The 21,827-nt window shown below is 38.9% G+C and overlaps 1 long non-coding RNA gene across 2 annotated transcripts; it reads left to right on the top strand.

Annotated features, from left to right (window-relative positions):
- Positions 1 to 58: 58 nt before the first annotated feature.
- LOC131585166 (uncharacterized) lies at positions 59 to 21,018 on the top strand. Of its 2 annotated transcripts, none has more exons than XR_009278876.1 (3): positions 59 to 263; positions 1,403 to 1,447; positions 20,807 to 21,018. It is a non-coding gene; the product is annotated as an uncharacterized LOC131585166 (long non-coding RNA). The 2 variants fall into 2 exon arrangements; XR_009278887.1 differs by lacking the exon at positions 20,807 to 21,018 and adding an exon at positions 17,480 to 17,718.
- Positions 21,019 to 21,827: the final 809 nt, after the last annotated feature.

Genomic DNA, 21,827 nt, shown 5'->3' with positions numbered 1-21,827 from the left:
TGTATTAATTGTTTAAAAGTGTGGATGTAATGAGAAGTGGTATAGGTGAGGCTGTGGTTTACTGCATTTAATGTTTTGGGATATTGGAACTGACACAGGTATGGAATTCTCAGCTATGATTTTTTTTTCCCTGCAGGGCAGCATTTCAAGTTTCCCTGTAAATCAGAGTTTGTGGTCTTGTTATGGACCATATCCTATGGACTGGCTCCATTGGTATTTGTGGATCTAAAACATTTGATTTGGACCTTAAATGAGTCACATGAGTTGCACTCTTATTCTAAGAGTGATTTGGCCAAATATTAATTGGCATAATATTGCTCTGTGTCCTACAGTGGTAAAACTGGCTGCAACTCCAAGCAGTTTATTAGAACATCCATGTTTTGAGGCACATTTAATTAATTTAATAATTATAAATTTTTTTACTGTAGAGTTCATTTAGGTCTTGTTGCCTACTACACTCCTTATGTGTTCAAAGCAGTTTGATCAACAGCTTGGTTAATTTCTGTGCATTCATATTAGTTGTCATCCCATCCTGCAGGATGTGGGAAGCCATCCTGTTTATCCTGCATTACAAAATCAGGGCTATCACACTTTCAAGAGTGCATAATATAAAGGAGATTGAGATCTTCCTCTTTATTCCCATAGGTCTTTGCCCTCTCTCTTTTCATGAAGATAATAAATATCTAAGCACTTTAAGTATGGTGTGGTGTGAAAGTATCCACTGGTATTTCCTGGTGTGATCCTATGGAGCACTGTGCTGACATTTAGATATTTAAAAGATATTTATACCCTATTGATTCTTTTGCATTTAAGAATTATTTAAAAATAAACAAGTGCTTAATGTTAGTTTTGAGCTGTGGACAGTGTGAATGAAGATTACAGGGTAGATCCCCCTTTCCAGACATGAAACAAAGATATGTGTAACAAAAAGGAAAAATAAAAATTAAATACTGTGGTATTAAAATCCTTGCTAATGTAAAATTATTTGTATTTTTATATATTGATTAAAATCTACTGTATATAAATATATTTGTAATATTTTTATTAAGTTATATCATTAACATGCTAAGCAGTGGCCAAAATTACCATGTAACCTACTGAGAAGAAATCTCACTCTTTGTCTGAAGACATTTCTGAAGAACCTCTAAGATGGTTATTATATATACACATATATATATGTGTATATATAGATTAAAATAGATCCTATTTATACATCAAAACAAAAAATAAAACTGTATGATGTATGGATGCAGAGGTGGTCTGTTAGGACTGTGCTAATTTATGATGACCTTTTTTGTGGTACCAATGGTAGCAATAAAACCAAATTTGCTCCCAAAACAGTCATTTTCAAGTTCTACAACTGATACTTCTTTTTTTCTTTCTTTTTTCTTTTTTTAATCAGGTGTCACTGTTGGACACGAAATGAGTCACACGGATGCAGTTCGAGGTGCGGTGAAAGAAAGAGCAAACTTTATTTTTCCTTTCAGTATTTATAAGTTTCTGACCACGACCAGGGATTGGATAGTCAGGTTACCACCTTCCCAACTGCACTGGCCATGAGAGATGTCCATCAAAAGGCATATCTTTAATGGAATGTATAAACACCTATGTTTATAGTTACTTTCCTGGGAAAGTGGCTAGAACATGTAGAAAAACAATATCGAGGGTCTGATTCTCAGGGCAACAATCAGGGATAAAAAATCTTTAAAATCTGTAAAATCTTTAAAACCTGTAAAACCTCAATCGATTGAAAATATCCTGTTCGTCTGCAAATCCAGTTCCCATCCCACACTGTGTAATGTGCAAAAAGTTGGTATTTTACAGACTGCATTATGGTATGGAAAACTAACTACAGACAAGCTCACGGTCACCTGAGCACGTCATTGTATTTATTGATTAAAATAATGCTACAATTTCATTTTGTAGTGCTATTACACTGGTACCCGCTTAAACACTTCCTGTCAAAGTATGTAAACCAGAGTGCCAAAGACTCCCTGAAACAGATCTGGCAGTGCAACAGGTGGCCTAATTACTTTAGGTAGGTCCATTACAGCCAAATTTGGGGAGGAGAAGCTAAAGACACGAGCAGGGCTACAACAGACTCTCAAGGAGGAGATTTGGACGGCTGGGGGCCCAGTCACCAGCCATATGCCATGAACTGCCACCTCATAAACTGGAGCTCCGGGGAAATCTTGTTACCTGCATTCGTGTTCTGTGTGATGGCCCTAGGGAATGGGGAAGTATTGTGAGGGTCTCCCTATCAGGATTCATGTAAATGCCAAATAGTTGGACAATTAAATGGCAGAAGTCCTGTCTTGGTTGGTTAGCAGGGACACAGAGTTACTCCAGAAATGTGGTTGGGTTATGCTTGATTATCACCAAAGTGGGTGACCTGATAGAGTGGCCCTTTCACTGCAGGCAGGGCTTGCAACAGCATCTACTGCTATGGCTGCCAGGCACTTCCAGCCCTAAATACCTATTTTCAGCTGTTCACAACTTTGTCAAAGTAGCTTTTCAAACTAAATTTTTCCATGTCTCATTTGGTGTCTGTCTCTCTCTGAATTCTCTTCAGAAGGTTTCAGCCAGAACAGTTTAATGTCTTCCAAGAACAAGACTAGAGAAAAATACATTGTTTTTCCCATGCTACAAAAATATTGGAATTATTTTTTTTCTGAAAAGATGTAGTTGTCCCACTCTGGGAGATAATTTTTACTCAGCATGTCAGGGATACGTAGCTCTTGTTCACATCAAGAAAATTATGTAGCTGTCTACCACAGATTCAAGGGGTACAAGATCAGATATGACATGGGGAAATGAGGATAATAAAACTGGCAGGGAAAAAAAGAAATTACAGTGAGGTTTTAGCTAAAGAGGAAAAGTGAGCCATGCATAGTTAATGAAAGGCAAGCTGGACTGCACCATGTAGGAGAATTGGCTCCAGGAGTGAGTGAGAGTGGAGACACACTAGATGAAATAAGGATAGTTTGGGCTATCAGCAGACAGGACAAAAGTGGAGTTATGATATATGGAGTTATATGACCTGCAACATTCTATGATTCTATGACTTGGGAGGCTAAGACTTATTTAGCAAAGTGCTTTGAGCTTGTAATAAGGAAGTCCAGGGATCTGTCAAAGGGATAAGAACTGGATAAAACATTTCCTGGATCACTATCCATTTAGAATATTGATATAAATCCTGGAACTGAATTATCATATTTTTTTTTGCTGTCAGCAAATTTCTGGTTTTGCTGGTGAAGCACTGTATGCTGAGAATCTACAGGGCTGTATTAACAGGATGCAACAAAGTTGAGCACTGACATTAAGAAAGTAATAGAATTAAGGATTTATATGCAATTTTTGCTGTGTCCCCTGAGTAGTATGACAGCTTCTTTTGCTCATTTTTTGCAAAAGGATGAAGTGCTCTGGGACTGAAACTTGTAGGATCAATGCTTTGAATATCTCAGAAATAGAGTGATAGACTATGAAATACAGAGCTCTAGGAAGACTTAAGTTTTGAGTGCGCTGACAAGGAAATTAATTCTTTGTCTGTCATTGAGTTCTAAGTGAAAACACATTTATCCTTTGCTTCGTGGCTGTTTACCTGAAGATCCTGGGTCAAATATGCTTATTTGCTGATTTGCTATTTGCCTTTGCCAATCACCATAAACTGCAGATTGTCAGTTTAACAAATAAAGTAGTACCAGTTTAACAAACTAACCAGTACACTGAGAAATCAAATTCTGAGAATCTGAAGTAAAATGTGTAAATAAGCAGATTCAAAATGAGGAATTCTTCTAGTTTTTTTTTAATTGCAAAATGAGATAATGTGGATATGGCAAAAGTGTTAATCAACATCTGCAAAACACATATTATGGAGGAAAATCAGGAGGAAATTAATTATTCCTGCAAAGGGAACAAAGTGCTGATAATGAAGAAAACAGGCAAACTTATGAAGCAACCGCTGTCCATCCTGTCCAGTGAATGTGGCAGGAATATCTTAGAAAAATAATCTCCTTGGCAAATGAGTATAACAAAATGGAGGGAGAGTACCTTTACCTCCCTGTATTTATGAGAAGAAATCAATAGTTCCTTCTCTCTGAGGTGCGCATGAGTGCCCAGATATGTGTAATCCCAATTAGTTTCCAGACCCTTTTCACAGCTGGCTATCCCACAAATGTGGAGCTGCCAGCTTTGAGATGTGAGTGCTCTGGGTACATGAAGAAATAATAATAAAATAATAATAATAATAATAATAATAATAAATTAGAATGGAAACATCCACACCATTTAGGTATGTGTGGGCAACTTTCAATTTTGTCTTGTTGACCATAGATCCCCAGACTGCATATAGTGGTTCTTGTCTAATTTTTTTTTTTTTTAAAGGCCCAGTGGGTTTGAAACCAGGGTCCTGTATTTAAAGGAACACTTGAACCTAGGTCTATAGTGCATGAGTTTAGACCCATTTCCTGACTGCCTCCCTTTGAGAAATGGTAGCCTTAAAACTCTTCATCCAAGTTTCTAACTGATACTTATGAGGTGGAGAATCTCTGTTTTGTTCTTTCAAAAATTTCTTTTTCTTTGCCACTAGGTTTTTTAAAATCTCCATATAATTAGTGCTCTTTTTTGGGAATTATTACCAATCATAAAATCTAGAAATAGTTGTTTCTCCTCCCTAGTCATTGTATGAAGACAAACTCATGGACGAAGGATTCATCAAAGGCTATTAAGGACAGGAAATCCTTGTGCTCTAGAATGCTGAGAGATGAAAAGGGTATTAAAGAAGCATCACTAAATGCTTGTCCTATTCTTAGTCTCTTTGAAGACATCCCCTGTCATTATGATGGGAAAGGGTGCAGAGTTAGCTGATTCTGCAGGGTTCCTCTCTGCTGGTCCAGGACACATTCCTCTTTGCATTTGAAAAACAAGAATATGTCCATTATGGTGCTTAGAATAGATCACTGGAACAAATGTTTTCAGAAGGTTGGAAGAACTGACTTCAATTGGCTTTGTCCTGGACAAACCAGTATTGTGCTGAAAGGATGGAGAGGAGGATGGCAGTAAGAACTGGGAGCTGCCTGCAGATACATTACTCTAACACTTTCTGGGCTGATTCCAGAGCAGGTACTTCCAGGAGCATACCTAGTGGTAAGATATCTGGTTTTGTCTCACTTCCTTGTCTCTTTCCTTAGACATGCTTTCCTTGGCAGGCACCTCAGACCTAACACAGTGACGTCCAGATTTTCAGTCCCTGCAAAATGTCTCCCACCACGCCTATGTTTAAAAGGGCACAGGATCCAGCCAGCTAATTTGTTCCTAGGCAGTTAAACTACTTTACATGAGCTCCAGACCCTGGAGTAAGTTTAACATGCTATTTAAAGAATATGTGAGCAGTGCTGTGTATGGGGATTGTTATAAATGAAATCAGCCAAATTTTATCAAATAAGGATTTTATTGAAAAATTTGCAAAATTGAATTTCGGAACAGCCACAGTCAAAGTTAGTGTCGAGTCCGGGGCTGGCGCTGGGTGAACTCTGAACCAGCTTCTGTCGCACTGGTTCCCCCAAGTTCACCAACTGTCTTTTGGAGAGCCGAGTTTTATACAGGATTTTTCAGCCTGAGGCTATGCAGGTTAAGTTTTTTGTTCTTTTTGTGTTGTTACATGCTCATATTTCTGCTGCTGGTCTGTTGATGAGTTTTCCAAGAAGGGAAGAGAGTTTGAGTAGATTTTTGGGAATTGGACCTTGGGAAGTCCTGAGGATTTCAACTAGATCGGTATCAGGTGTTAATCACTGGGTCGTCAGTAGGCTCATTTTGCTTGTGTGGACCCATCTTTTCTCGGTGCTATCTTTGTTCTTTTGCAAATTACTCCTCTTCCTGGGTTCCCAGGAGCCACTTTTGCAATCTCAAATTGTTTGTGTTTTATACATGAAAAAAATGCTTTATACCTGATTTTATACCAACATATATTACAATCCCTCCCCTTCCATATGACCATTATAATTTGTGATTTTGTTGTACCATTTTGTTAAGTTTTTTAAGGTGCATTAAGTTAGAATCTTTACTGACTATTTCTTTATTTCTTAATTTTACTCTCTTCAGAACAGTGTCATATTTTATTATAATAACAAAAGACTGTTATTTTCCATCTAGCTATTTTTCATCCTCATTTTTTTTTTCTTTCTGGCTTCTGACTCCTGTCTTTTTAGTTCTATCACTACTTGTTGCACCTTTTTCTGGGTTTACTCCTTCATTATTTCTTGAAAAATAAAAAGTTTCTTCAAACTTTAAGTGTACCCTTTTGATATCATGTTTTAGAAGGTTTAGTATTATGGTTTCATTATTAAAAGACAATTTGTTAAATTTTAAATTCTTCTTACTTAATAGGTTTTTTCATTTATTATGCACGTTTCTAATTGATTTTTATCATAATGTAACTTGTTAACTTGAAAGTATGATACAAAGGTGGATTCTTTTTTATCTTTAATCTATTCAGCATGGTTACGCTGGTTACAAACAGGGGTCTTTGGTGTCTATGTAGCATCTTGTTTTTGTACCACATGGATTGAAGTCTCTTTTTTCTTTGTTGGAAAGCTTGACTGTTTGCTCTTAGGCCTCACAGTGGGGTTATAGTATATTGTTTCGCTTTCTAATTTACATGTCTAAAATCTAGTGCCATTATAGGCGCAGTACCCACTCTTTTTTGTTATCTGGGCAATTATATTGGGTTTGGTATGCTATCTTTTCAATCTCACTTTGTCCCTTCAGGACAGTCTTGAGGCACAGCTCACACTCATACACTGGGCTCTGCTTTTCAGAGCTGGGCAGCTGCTCTGAATGCAGACCACTTGTCTGGCACACAGGTAGGCTCAGGATCATCAGGATTCCCCACAGGTGTAGTCCTCTGCCTGCGCCCACCAGGTTGCAACTGGCAGCGAGGTAAATCATCTTCTTGGCAGCGAGGGTATTCTTCAGGGGTTCCATGATTAGGCTGAGCTGCATACCACCTTTTAAAGGCGCTCTACTTGAATAACTTTTCAATATTTGTGTGACAGGGTACGTTACTCGCCCTTTGGCACTTGATTGCTAGGACTTATGCTTGTGAGTTTAATTTTCCCCCTTATCCTTTTTAATTTAAAAGGTAGACTCTGGAGAATCTAGCTCCAGTAAGCTGAGGTTTGTAGTAAGTACTAAGATACAGCTGGTCAGGCTTTTTTCTTCTTCTAGGCACTTTGTACACAAGCTTTTGTATCTATACCCCCTCTTACACTGCACAACTTTTTTGCGACAGTAACCACACTCAAAATGTATACATGGGTAACAAGGGCATTCAGGTTTTAAACAACTTATCATGTTTCCCTCTGCTGAAGCTTTATCTTCAGGTCTCCTGGGGAGGAAGTTGTTTTCCACTTAGGCTCCTCCTGCTGTTCAACTTTCTTCACTCGTGTTGCATGAGTCCAAACTTTTTCTGCTGTTTGAATGGCAGTGTTGGTAGTTAGATGAAAGAGAAACAGGCCTTACCAGTGAGGAGCTAGCGGGACCTCCTTCCAGGTCTTGACTAGCACACTGTCTCCGGGCTGAATCTGGTGTATAGAAAATCCCAGGGGTTGCTTTGGGTTATCAGTCCGTGTTTTCACAGTTCCTGTAGATTTTTGTTAATAGTTATTAAATAGGTTTGCAATTGTCTATTCTCTATTTTAGGATGATCTACTGGCATCCTGTGCTTGTAAGGCATCCCATATAACATTTCGAATGGAGACAATCCCACCTCTGAGTGTGGCTGTGTCCTAATATTTAGGAGAGCCACGGGAAGACACTTGACCCAGGACATTTTTGTTTCTAGTATTAACTTTGATAATTGATTTTTTAAAGTTTGAGTCATTCTTTCTACCCTTCCTGAACTCTGGGGGTGCCAAGGGGTATGATATTCCCACCAAATCCCTAAAGCTTCTGCCAATTGTTTTATAAACCTGGAGGTGAAATGTGTCCCTTGGTTGGAATCAATGTAGTCTATTATTCTGTACCTGGGCACAATTTCTTCCAGGATTATCTTTGATACTACCTGTGCTGTAGCCCATGGGCTGGGAAAAGCCTTCACCCACCGGGTCAGTTGATCTACTATTACTAGTAAGTATTTATATCTCCCTACCTTTGGTAATTCTGTAAAGTCAGCCTGTATCCTTTCAAATGGGCAGTAAGCCACCGGTCCACCTCCCAGGGGCATTTGTCGTGCCCGAGTCTGGTTTACTTTTCTATATATCATACACCCAAGTACTTCTTGTTTGGCTATCTCATATATTCCTTTACACCCAAAGAACTTCAAAAATTGCTCCACTAGTTCTTGTGCCCCCCAGTGAGTCTGTTGATGTAACCTTCTTAAATTTTTTCTTGTATATTCTTTAGATACCAACTCCTTGCCATCTGGCAGTTTCCATTTCCCATCTTCTAATTTTCCTCCTATTCTCTCAAAATCTTCAAGATGTCCCCCAGACTTCCAGAGTTCATGGAGAGCTCCCGAGCTAGCTCTTTGCCTCTTTGGATTGTGGATGTTTCTCTAAATTTAGTTCTTTTTTGATTGGCTCTCCTGATCTCCCAATTCCGACAGGCCGCTAAAATTTAGTGGGGGCACCCCCTGATCAGAAGAATGGAAGACCAGGAATCCCAATTCAAATCATGTCGGGGGCATCAAATTGTTATAAATGAAATCAGCCAAATTTTATCAAATAAGGATTTTATTGAAAAATTTGCAAAGTCAAATTTCGGAACAGCCACAAAGTTAGTGTCAAGCCTGGGGCTGGCGCTGGGTGAACTCTGAGCCAGCTTCTGTCGCACTGGTTCCCCCAAGTTCACCAACTGTCTTTTGGAGAGCCGAGTTTTATACAGGATTTTTCAGCCTGAGGCTATGCAGGTTAAGTTTTTTGTTCTTTTTGTGTTGTTACGTGCTCATATTTCTGCTGCTGGTCTGTTGATGAGTTTTCCAAGAAGGGAAGAGAGTTTGAGTAGATTTTTGGGAATTGGACCTTGGGAAGTCCTGAGGATTTCAACTAGATCGGTATCAGGTGTTAATCACTGGGTCGTCAGTAGGCTCATTTTGCTTGTGTGGACCCATCTTTTCTCGGTGCTATCTTTGTTCTTTTGCAAATTACTCCTCTTCCTGGGTTCCCAGGAGCCACTTTTGCAATCTCAAATTGTTTGTGTTTTATACATGAAAAAAATGCTTTATACCTGATTTTATACATTTACAATAAAATGCAAATTATACCAACATATATTACAGGATGGATCTGTATCTGCCTTAGAGAGATAATCTAATTGGAGGTCATCCTTTGTGTAACCCTGTTAACATTTTGGAGTATTCTGGGAAACCCTGTGGCCCAAGCACTATGGAATGTAGTTAGGAAAAACAGTGTTTTCTCAAATATTTCTGATGTGGAATATTTATTTTGTAGCCAGCGAAACTTGTTACCAAGCAACTGACCATAAGTAGGATCCACTGCCAACTTGAAAAAAAGTAAAAAACCTACTTACCTCTCCTCAGGCTGCATGTGAGAATTTACAATGCAAGGAGGAGAAATTTATTACGAAATATCCATTTGACAGGATTCATCATCAGTGGTCTCAGATCAGTCAGGTCTATTCCCTTCACCTGCCCCTATAATAGATAGAATTGCCCTCATGTATTTTATAGAAGAAGCTGCTAGTGAAGGTATCGGTGCAGGAAAACCGGTCACTTTGAAATCCATCCCATTTTGAAGACTGTTTTTTACAAAGCCCTGATTAATGGGGTTTGATTGTTCATTCTTTGCTAGTCCAAAACCAGGCAAGGACACAACCTGGAATTCTGCTCAGATTATTATATATATATATATATATATGCTTGAGCAGGCTTCCAGAGGCTCGGGTATTATTTGTTTCTAGAGTTCAGGCACACAAGATTCTTTTTAAAGGAGATAAAGATGCTCAGCTTGCATACAATGGATGAAGCTCAAAATGGGACATAAATTGCTTTGAAGGAAATGGAACAATGTGGTGGAAAGTGTTCCACACAAGGAAAGCATTCCCTACTGCACAAATCTGTTGAATGGGGAATGTCTGATGGGAGAGTTGGTAAGCAAAGCTGCCCATTTCAGTAGATGCATCTGGAGAAAAAAGTCATTCTGAATTAATTCTGATGTCATGGAGATTCATTCTCTGCAGTAGAAATGGTTGTGATCAATGCTTCCACCTCTGCTTCTGGACTGAAGTCTTTAGCAGCCATGCTAATGGGGGGAAACATTTGTTGACTGCTCTTTTGAAATATAAATGGCCTGTTTGTCCACAAGTGGGCACAACAGAAAATGCCACCTATCTGATAAAGAGGAAAAGGGGAACATTAATGTTGCTTGATACAAGAATCAGTCTTATGGAGAAACAAGTCACAAAACTCTAAAAAGAGGTGTGAATTTGGAGGGTTTTGGAGCAGTCTCGGTGATGTTTCAGAACTTTTCACAGGATATCTGAACACTGTTTCTCAAAGCATGGATCTTTGCGGGTTTCCCAGAGACATCCAAGAAGCCCCTGTTTATCTGTTTATCCAGTGTGTCTTGGTTTATCTGTTCTTTGTTGTGTGGACAGTGCACTTCCATGCTTCACTGCCTACTCTGGAAATGCTGCTTGGGTTTCTCCTAGGAGAGGTCAGATGTCAAATTCTTTCTCTTTCTGAGCACAATAGAAGCTTGCTCGTGAGGCTGCTGCTCAGCCTCCCAAAGCTTCCTCTCCAGCCTTGGCTCTTCTTTCCATTTTGTCCACTTCCTTCAGAATAATGCCTGTCAGTTGACCTCATTTGGCAGTCAAGGCCCCACATGGTGGCATCACCTGTTCTGCAGCTTGGTCTTCAACTGCTGATGGAGATTGTGTGCACACATGGTGGCTTAGTCAGCTTCAGTGACCACAGATGATTTTAAAATTGTGTTGTATCAGGCATTTTTGTGGCTCCTGGGCATTAATTGGAAAGTTCGTGTTAGACTACTTCAAAAAAAACCACAAACAAACCCAAAACCAAAGTGATTTCAAATCTATTTCAATCATGCAAGAATGATTATTCTTCAGTAAGACTGGAAAAGATTTACTGGAAATGAAGATAAAGATGCGTACCACATTTCTGGTGTGCATGGGGGAACTAGTCTCCCTCAAATGCTACTCATGATGTTTTTCTCTAGCTAAGACTATATGTAACTTCTGTGCTGATTAGTTTGAGATTTTTATTAACATACTTATATTTTGGAAAAAATTTTGAAGTTTCAGGCTAGATTCCAAAAATGTAGTTATTCAAGCTATTGTTCTCTACCTTAAAACCAGATAAATTTACTTTTGGTGCAAAATAGTGCATGATTATTAGTGATGAATTCAGTTTTTGTCATCTACATGTTAGAGTAATATTATTAACAAGAAAATAACCTCTACAGAAGCTATACAGAAGTTATACAGTGAAGTGTATACCTTTTTCCATATATGTAGAAATGGATGTGTTCTGAGCAATCTGTGTCTTTATCAATGTCTCTAGATCAAGAATGTAAAAGACGTGTTTGGGAAGTAAAAATTTTTTTTTTTTCTCTTAAATATTAACATTTTTTCAGCAGAACTGAGGTGGTGGTTCTTTCCAAGTTCTCCCTCAGCCCATTACCTAGGAATTTTACCTCCTGAAATTCCTCACTGGCTAGGATCAATGCTACTGGTGTTGTGTGTGGAAAGGAAGAAACCATTTCTAGATATATTTATTTCCTTATCTTCAGATCGCCCTGATTTCATTTATAGGAGAACTGGAAATCCCGAGAGTTCTTGCACCACTCATAGCTCACTGCATACAATAGGTGAACAAAATTACTAAAAAATGTTGTCTCCTCAGTTGTCAGTTACTTCCCAATATTTACTTCCACCAGGGGAAATCATAGGGGTTTTTTTTGTTTGTTGGTTTTGTTTTGTTTTGTTTTGTTTTGTTTTGTTTTGTAGTACAGGGGATATAATTTCCTAGATTAAATCAAGTGTTGCTATGTCTATGGTTTGTACAAGTATCAGAATTTCAGCGTAGCCATTTAGCACCTTGTCCTCAATAGAGTGGATGTCACATTGCATTTGGTATCTATTAATTAACAAACCTGTTTTCTCCTTTTGCATAGAATTTAAAGTTAAGTGAATGCTAAAGAACACAAAATGAATTTTTTTTTCATGGCACAGCATTTCTTGCTGTTCAGCATTTCCAGTTTATTTCCTGCAAACATTTTTTTTTTTAAATCACCAAGAGTGGCAGAAATCTTCAAAATAATCTGCTGATTTTGCCTGTCTAAAGATCCAGCCTGGAAATACTGTTCTGTCATCTTGTTGGCATCACAGGGTAGTGTAAGGAGGGAGCAGAGGCAATAGGATCTGGTTTTGCTATCCAGTCATAAACAAGGATAACAGCTGATGAAAGTATGACCCTGTCCAGTGCTTTGCCAGAATCCATGGTCAGAAACATGGTTGCACGTTTGTTTTATTTTAACAGATAGGACAGGTTTCTTTAACATTGGGAGCTACACATTCCTACTTTTGATCCCAACATCTACTTCGAACAGTACCAGCTGAAGCTTTCTCAGCTCTAACATGGGCACAGTGGCTGGGGTCCATTATGCCCTATTTTGTTTGAAGACCCCGTGTACTTTGTACTCTCACTACGTGCAGTGGCTGCACAGAAGGTCCTTATTACTCATCCTGTCCAGGACTCCTGGATGTGCTGTCAGAGGTTTTGCTCTGGATTTGCACCACGAAAGTCATTCTGTGAGTGAAGAAATCCTCTGCTGCCCCTCTGTTCCTGTGCTCCATAGGCTGCAAAGCCATAAGCGTGGTCAAAATATCCCAACAATGCCTGAAACCTGCGCCAGCTCTGAGCCCCTGACAGCTGATGGGAAGTAGAGCAGCTCTGAAGATGCTCTGCTTTCCCCTGGGGTTTGACCTGGAGGAGCCTGGTAGTGTGTACCTGCCCTGGCTCCACTCTGGGATGTTTTTGTGTGGTTTAAATGCTGCTGAGAGCCTGGCTCAGTGGGTGTGTGCTGCCTGTGGCAAGGCTCATGTTTTCTGAGTGCTTTCTGAGTGCTGAATGCACATTGCCTGTGACTGGGGCTGCAGTGGATATATGTATAAGCCATAGCAGGTAAACAGCAAAAAAGAAAGTGAGTCAATTAGCAGAAATGCCTTTTCATGCGTCTCATGATTTGCAGTTAAATTTTATTTATTTACAATAAAATTGATTGATGTACCTAATGCAAAACTAGTATGAAATCATGTTTCTGCTGAAATGCTGCTTCTGCTTTTTCCAGGATCAGGAAGTACTGAAGTATTTTTTATTTTTCACAAAATAGTGTTTGAGGATGGTGCTAGGTCATTGCCAGATACTTTAAGTCCCTTTTTTAACTTTTTCTGCCAGCCTTGAAAAAATGGCCTGTGCAGCCTTTGGTCACCTGTGGAATATTCAGAGCACAGTGTAATATTCTGAGGCTCTACTTTCCCAAGGTTTCCTGAAGGAGTCTCTGTTTATCATTCAGCCTGCAGTGCCTGTATTGGGTTACATTCCAGGAATGTGGAAAGCCATATGGGAAAATCTGTCAGGCTGTGAAAAAGTCTCAGACTTTGAAATTTTATGGAGCATGCTTGCTAATGCACATTCCATATTTCAGGGTGTCTGGCTCCCCTTGCTCGGGGTAGGGATGTGATGTGGAATATATGGGCATGTTTTGTTACAAGCACTACTGAGCTGATAAACACACCATGGAGCTGGGGAAGTACTAGAGAGGAAATCCCATGAAGGAATAAGTTACAGTGACACCTACTAGTGTCACTAGTTAGTCCCCATTTACAGAACACGATCTCTAATATGGCAAGGAACACTGGTGTAACTCTTTTTCCACTACAGCATTCCAGTAAAATCCCAATTTAGGAGTGGGGTCCACATTTTTCTTATAAACAGATATTTGAAAGACTTATCTACAGCTTAGAAATTTAGCTGCTGTAAATCAAATCCATGCTCATAAGAGGGTTTGCTTTCTGATATTTCAGCAGGACCTAAATTTGCAAATTACCAAGTGCAGTAAATGGGACTTGGATCAAATGCCCTGAGTTGTGCATGTGTCAAGTACAGTGTATATTTTGTGTGCTTTGTAAAATAAAATAAAAAGAGAATTCTTTACCCTTTGCGCACACAGTTTCAAGAGTCTGAAACTGTGGATTGTACTGAGAAGACTTTTCCCCTTGATTTTTAACTTCAAAATGCCTTGTAAGGTTACCTGTGAACCCTGGAATGATAACTTAAAAATAAGATAAACAAACCAAAATATTGGGAAATTGAAGGAGCTTCCAAATTAAAAAGCTGCAGTGAAAAACATTAAAACCCTTTATTATTTTTCCCTCTCTGCTGAATGTATTCACCAAATGAATCAACTTTCCTGACTACCTCTTAAAAAGTTAGGATTGCTTAAGACGAAATTTGTTGGTGTGTGGTTGACAGATAGAATTTTCTCTGTGCATGGGCTTAGAGAAAGTGAGGCACAAATTCTGAAACTGCAGGAGTTTGGCTACATGGCCACATCTGATACTAGTTCTATTAAAGAAGAGTCCAGGTTTGGAGATGCAACATGGAGTCAAAGCCAGTCCCCCAAGCGGTGTATTGAAGATCATTTGAGTATTTTATATGCCAAAACAAAGATGGTAAATCTGGCTAGAAAGGCAGAAGACACCCCATTCACATCCAGTCAGTTCTGTAGGTTCAGGGAGAGACTCTGTGTAATAAATACTTCTCTATACATGCACCAAAAAAAAAAAAAAAAAGAAAAATCAGTTTGTCAGATGGATGGAATTCTGTGGCCTTGTTTATGTAAATCAGACCACAGTGTTGTAATTTGACTAAAAAATGACTTGATACATTTTTTGAATAACTGTCTTCTTTGTCTAGTAGCTCCCTATTTCAAATGACAGTAGTTGTTTAGAAACTACAGTGGTGTTACTCACCAGAAAAAAAAAGAGAAATGCTGGTCTGGAGCAGCCACTGTTTGTTTGGGAAGATCATCCTTAAGGAGACATGGCCTGGGTTAAACTTGAGAGTTATGAATCTGTGATGCACCTGGATAATAGTTGGCCCGACTGAATTCCTACCCACACCTAAGCTTGTGGATATGGATTCATGGATTCACTAAGGGAGATGGATCATGGACATCTTCCCCAAACATTTGCATTGTTTTTTCAGGCTTTTGTCCAGACCTTAGCAATATTCAGACCTCATGCTTTTTTGTTTCAAATATGAAGAAAATGCATTGTGAAACGGATCTATTTCCAAATAATTTTGTCACCAGGCAATTAAAATATCATGTGCTATAAACATCTCTAAGACGTTACGCATGGGAAAGTTGCCAGTTTCACGAGTCACATTGCTTTCAAAAGTACAATGAATGTACAGTTCTCTGAACAGTCTGGAAGGAAAAGTAATTTTCCAGCTCTTAAAATCTTTTTTTAGCTTTTTTCAGTGCTCTGAAGTCAAATTATGATGATTTTAAAGACAGAACAGTTAAGTGCCAATGATTTGTCAGTGCTGGCACACTTAAATTCATAACATGGTTGGGCCCATGTTTAATATCTTAATTGTGCATATGAAATTCCTTCAAAGTGAAGCTGGCTAGAAAATGCATGCTTCTTATATTAAAAAAAAACTAATTCACTTTTTTATATTAGAAAAAAACCCTTCAAATAACTTACACCTTTTTATTTCAGTGTTGCTGTTTCTGGCTAACAAATATGACTGTTTAGACTAGGCATTTAAAGAGGAGTCTGTATTGGTTGACTCTTCTGCCATGATTAGGCACTATGCTATTTTCCTGGACTTTGAAAATTACATTTCTCGTGGCTTGATCAAATTGACTTCAATTTATAAAAAGTGAAAAAGCATGTCTTGAAATTATTTGTTAGCTTTAATACAAAATGCTGTAAACCTGAAGGCTTAAAAATATAATTGAAGTTCTGAATGTGATGCTGTTTCTGAAGTTCACTAAGTCAAAGATCATGAGCTAATTAATTGTAATCTTCATGTGGTCAGGAAGATCTTCAGTGCAATGTAGTAAAAGAAAAAAAAATAGTAATAAAACTCCACAGCCTGTAATTCCTATCTAAAAATAACGAAAAACAATGTAACAGCCTTAATGACCAGTCCCAAAGTAATAAAATTTGCTTTAGTCTATTGTTAGTCTTTAGGAACAAGAATTCTAATGGGAATACCCCACACGAGTGGAAATTGGAAAAACTGGAAACGGAAAAAAACCTGGAAAAAGTGGAATTGGAAAAATTTACCTGCAACAATTAAGAAGACTGTCCTGAGTAACAGAATTACTTAGGAAGTCCAGCAGGCTGTGGATGCTGTAGGTTGGTGCTCTGAAGACACACACACTGGATAATGTGCTTATGTCCAGCAGGCTACAAGAAGTCTGTCTCAGCCCAGGAAAGGGAAATAGTTTCTTACTTCTTCTGTACTGATGTATGGAGTGGAGCGGAGCAGACATTGAGGCTGAGTTTGCAATCTTGACTCAACTTCAGCCAGAAACTCGTCTGATGGGACTGTTTTGGGGCAGTAGATGAAACAGGAAGTTACCTTGGGAGAGGCAGGGGGACAATGAAAAGATCCAGCAATGGGCATCCCTTTTCCCACACAGACACACAGCAAAACTGACTTTCAAGGTGAATTTTGAATGTTTTCTCCGTAAAATGTTGGCATGTAAAATGAGAGCATTTTCAGAAACAGGAAAGGCAGCTTCAAAGTTTTTGAGGAGGAGATGCTTTCTGAAGAGATGCCTTTTTGAATACAAAGCCTTTGTCTCCTTTATCTTACCTATCTTCTCATTTTACTCTGTTTTGGCAGTGAGAAAGGACCCTCACAGTGAGGGTGTGCTATTTAATTAAATTAAATTTAATCAAATTAAATTAAATTAAATAATTTAATTTAATTTAATCTAATTTAATTTAATTTAATTTAATGCTGTTGCTCCTGGTACTACTTTGCACTTCAGGAATGATGTCAGGAGAAATGGATAAAACGTATCACGTAGATACGTAGATAGGAGAATCACGTAGGTATGGATGCATGCTGGAGCATCCTGGTCTGCAATATTTTTGGAAAATTCTCTCTCAAATCTTTGTTGGAAACTGTATGTGGAAAAAACCTGAAGCAGTTATTTCTTCTTTTCTGATGCTTAGTAATGTGTTATATAAATATGACTAAAGCAACGAGCATGCGATTTCACTGCAAGTGCTGAGGGAGTAATAGATGGGTATTAGCAAAAGAACAGGAGGAATGAATAGGGATATGCACCGAGAGTTTATTCTCTTTGAAAGATGATCTCTTCCTGAGTTACTGAATAGCTAATGGCTGATACAAATGGTTGCAGATAGGATAGATTGCCTCAAGATTGATGGCTGACTGTTGTTGATCTAGGTTTTTAATCCAGGCTTCTGCTGGAATGCAAAGTTCCTCGTTCAAGATCAATTATACAAGGACATCAAGAAGAAAAAGACAGTCACGGTATTTATCTGCTTCTCAAACTACCCAAGATGTGAAACTGGTTTTGCTTGCAGTGACATGCCTGATAATGCAATGTAATACTTTCTTATTACAACCCTTTGCTTGCAGTTAAAAGTTAAAATAAAAAAACTGTTTCTGAAACACAGCATATTCCTTGCACTTTTTGATGCCTCGTGATGGTGTTGTCTACAAAGATAAATCCTGGGGACCTGGGAGGTCACAGTAACAAAGCTGAATGTGCCTGAGTCGCTTGGGGTGGGAAGCATGTCAGTAACTGTGCTCTTCATCTGAATTAATTTCATCACATTGCAGAAATGCCAGCCTACAACAAGGGACAAAGGGATTATACAGCAGGCAGGGATGGGCCTGAGTAGCTATGAAGGAGGCACTTTCACTGAGTTTGTCTAAAACATATGCCTGGTCTTCACTGGCATTAATAAAACAGGCTGAGGCAGGGAATGGAGCTAGGTGAGAAATCCAAACCTTCCAGTGTGACTCCAAACCACCAACCAGATAATGACCATGAAGCTGTTATCTCAAGTGTAAGGGGTTCCTTACACCAACACCTGTTAAATTTCCTTTGATTTTACGTTAAGTAAATACCAACATAGAGGTACATGCATAAGGAAGGCTGGGAAAAAGATAAAACTATATCATTTTATGAGGGATTTAAAAAAATGGCAACTCCAAAAGAATGTGTATTATTATTTTTATATGCTTTTATGTTCTGATAATTCCTCTAATATACAGAATATGCAAATTAGATAAATGCTCCGTGCAAAATTGCATGCATCAAATTTTGAAAATGTTTGCTCTGTGAAGAAGAAAAAAATTCTGCTTGGGACAAGTGAGACAGAACACAGTGGATTATTATAATATTCTTTAAGATGATGAAATCAGCAGTAGATACATATCAGATTAAATTTCCACACAAAAAAAAAGGATATTAATTTAATAACTTCCTGCCAATGGTGAAAGCAAAAAAATAATTGAATCAGAAAAGGGAACTAGATTAATTGAGCACATAAATTTTTAACTACTGGGGCAGTTTTAGTTGAAATACATGACAATGATGGTTATTAATTTTAAATGAAAGGTTACATCCAAATATCAAGAGTTGTGACTTCCTGTACTTCCTTAGGCAACCAGCTATGGTCAGAATTCCATACAAGTGGGGAACTGGGTTTTTAAAGATGAAAGTAGAAGAACTAAAAAAACTTACGTTACTTATTTGTGGCTACTGAAGAATTCTCTAATACAGCCCACAGTGTTGATGGTTTTTTTTTCTGTTTTTCTACTCCCTATTATGCTCAAATAAGCCACCATAATAATCTTCTATGCAACACGTGGCCATTGGACTTGGAAGTGATGTGCATAACTTTGGATGCTATCCCTGCTCTCTTCTTGGAAATAAAAGGCACAACACGCTTCCTCTGCTCTGTGTGGCCCACAGAGATTCCTTAACTCATGAGTTTGAGCTATGAGACAGGACATCCTGTGTAATTTCAGGAAGTCCATATGGTTCTCCAGTGCTTTTCCCAAGGTGAGGATTAGAGAACATCAAATGCTGCTTGACAGAGAGAAGAAATCTTGTGTAATGCTTTTGTTCTGCTAACATCTATGTAAAGAGCTGCCTGAGAGTTTTGGAATGGAATCTGTCATTGCTGTAATCCTATTCTGGAAAATTGTGATGGAGACAGCACAAGCAGTGATTTCATTGGTGTTCTGACACGGTCATTGCCCACAGCAAACTCATCTCCTCCCCAAACTTTACTTTGTCTCTGACATTTGAATGCCTAATTGCAAAGCTTATTGGTGGGGCTTTTATTTTTTTCTTTCACAGCTGTGTTAGAATTCAAATCACAGATATGTGAGAAAAAGTCTAATACAGAGGAGGGTCTGTTCAATGCTCTCTGTAGATTTCAGAGGAATTTTTGTGCCCTCTGCCTTCAGTGTCATATAGCGGAAACTCCTCTTTGGTCCATACAGTGCAATAAACAAACCTCCTGTGTATAAGCTTTAGATTTTAATACTTCTACTCACAGTCTATTGCAAGTGGTAGAACTACAAGAAGGAAGAAATTTGCTTTGTAAGGGTTCTGGCCTGCCCCTTGTTGTCACAGACACCTATTTATTAAGGACCTGTTGTTATGTAGGGCAGTGGTAGTTGTGTGACATCATGCAAAAATGCTATTTATACACTGTGCCAGCAATTATGTTGGACGATCACATTTGGTTATTATCATTTCATGCCTTTGTAAAGGAAATGAGAAGAGAGATTGTGTTGTAACCTTGTTTTAGTGGTGGATTGCCCTTTTTCTCAGGTAAATTACCTGTTTGTAAGGTAGTGTTGCAGGTTGTACTTTATGAATTGTACATTTATATTTGGACATCTTTAGATATGCACTGAGCTATCGTTTTTCAGATTATAACTTTACATATAACAGGGTGCCTTGTGTTTAGAGACGATAATCCCAGAATGGCATGATTTTGGTTATGGCTGTGAGTGCTCAGCATCATTATGATTTAGCTCAGGGAGATTGCGATTAAATGTATCAAGAATACACTTTATCCCCGTAATAATTCCTGCTTGCGTGTTTTACAAGTAAAGAACCTTCAAAATATTTGGAGTTGATAAAGCTGTACATGAAGTCAGGCAGCTGCAGGTATTTCTCAGTTCTCACAGCAGTGTGTGTTCCCTGACTCCATTACAGCTCCATGCCAGGATGACACCTATACCTCTCCATCCACATTTTTCTCTCTTGGCACCCTTTTTTCTCTCTTGTCACTGCTTTCCATGAGCATGAGAGCTCGATGAGAATGGAGAAAGGATGTGTTGAGGCTGTGTCTCTGACCTGGGCAACAGGAGGCCTCCCATGCATCCCTCCAAGATCCTTATTTGGCTGATGAGTTGGATTTTTTGCCTTTTGGACTTTATTTTCCTTGTGTCACCCAAAGGTATCACTTTCTTTTGTTTTCCAACCTGATTCTTCTGTTGCTGGCATTATGTGTTTTTGATTAGACCATTGAATGACAGTAGAGGTGTGAGGGAGAGAAGCAGGAGTGAAATGTGGCCCATTTGCTCAAAGGGCCCGCCTTTTTTCCACTGAAACAAATAGTAATAAATGGTCAAACTCTGTTCAGTGGTTGAAATGATGTGGCTCCTATCCACAGTGGGTAGTTTAACTGTGTTCAGAGCCCATAACTAGTGTGCCTACTGTTTTGCTTTCTTTTCTTTTAGAGAAAAATAACCTGGACGGATTGTTTGGATCCATCAGAGCTCCAACATAGAAGGAGATGGATGAATATTATCCTCATCACTGCCAGCACCACCACCTGCAGGAGTTACTGCCAGCTGAGTGGAAGGAATCCCTGCCAGGATCTGAGATACAGACATGAGGACTTTGTATCACTGTTACTTCCCAGTGAGACTGATCAAGTAAAGGAAGTTTATCTTTTCCTGAGAGTTGTGTAAGTCAGTCCCAGAGCCTTTTTGCTGGGGACTAGGAAAGTTTGGCTTTAACCCAGGTTCAGGCAGCATCCCACATTGTGAATTTGAAAGTCAGCTGGGCTTTGGAATGAAGGTGCAGGAAACTTTGTGGACCTTGGATGAAAAGTGCTGCAGTGTTTCCTATGAGACAAATCTTGGTTATGTGCTCAGACCAGAAAATACCACATCACATGCTGGCACTCTTTAAGTGATGGATTTTTTTCCTGTGCACAGTTTTTCTTTTCATGATAAACTTGGAAGCAAGTTCCACAGAAGCAGCTGGAGGCTGAAAACTAAGGTGTATGTCATAGCAAGGATTTATCAAAAGCAGGACTGACTGTGTTTTTGAATGGGATGTGCAGAGAGAAACAGATATCCATGTAGTCTGTTGTAAATACTGTACAAGATTTCAAGTCTTTAACTTTTTAACCTTTGCATAATTCCTAAAATATTCCACGGTTTCACTAATTATTTGCTAAAAGTGCCTGTTGGTAACGGATAGTTTTCTTAAACAGCTTTAACTCTGCTTCCACATGAGCAGTGTGTTTTCCTGCTTTGGTTTTGATGCTCTTGGGTAATACTTCATGGTGGGGGTGAAGGGGAACGGAGCTTCCAACTGGGAATCTTCAACACAAAATCTGTTAAGGGGTGATAAATCATTGGAGGCCCAGCATGTGATTAAAAGCTGTGGCCACCAGCAGTGACCCATGGGGTTGGAGATATCAGTGACAGGGAGCAGGGGGAGGTGCTCGGCATTCCTGATCAGAGGCCT

The sequence above is a fragment of the Poecile atricapillus genome, chromosome 1 (assembly GCF_030490865.1).
Source record: "Poecile atricapillus isolate bPoeAtr1 chromosome 1, bPoeAtr1.hap1, whole genome shotgun sequence".
Classification (NCBI taxonomy): domain Eukaryota; kingdom Metazoa; phylum Chordata; class Aves; order Passeriformes; family Paridae; genus Poecile; species Poecile atricapillus.
This window is presented reverse-complemented; position numbering and strand designations above follow the sequence as displayed.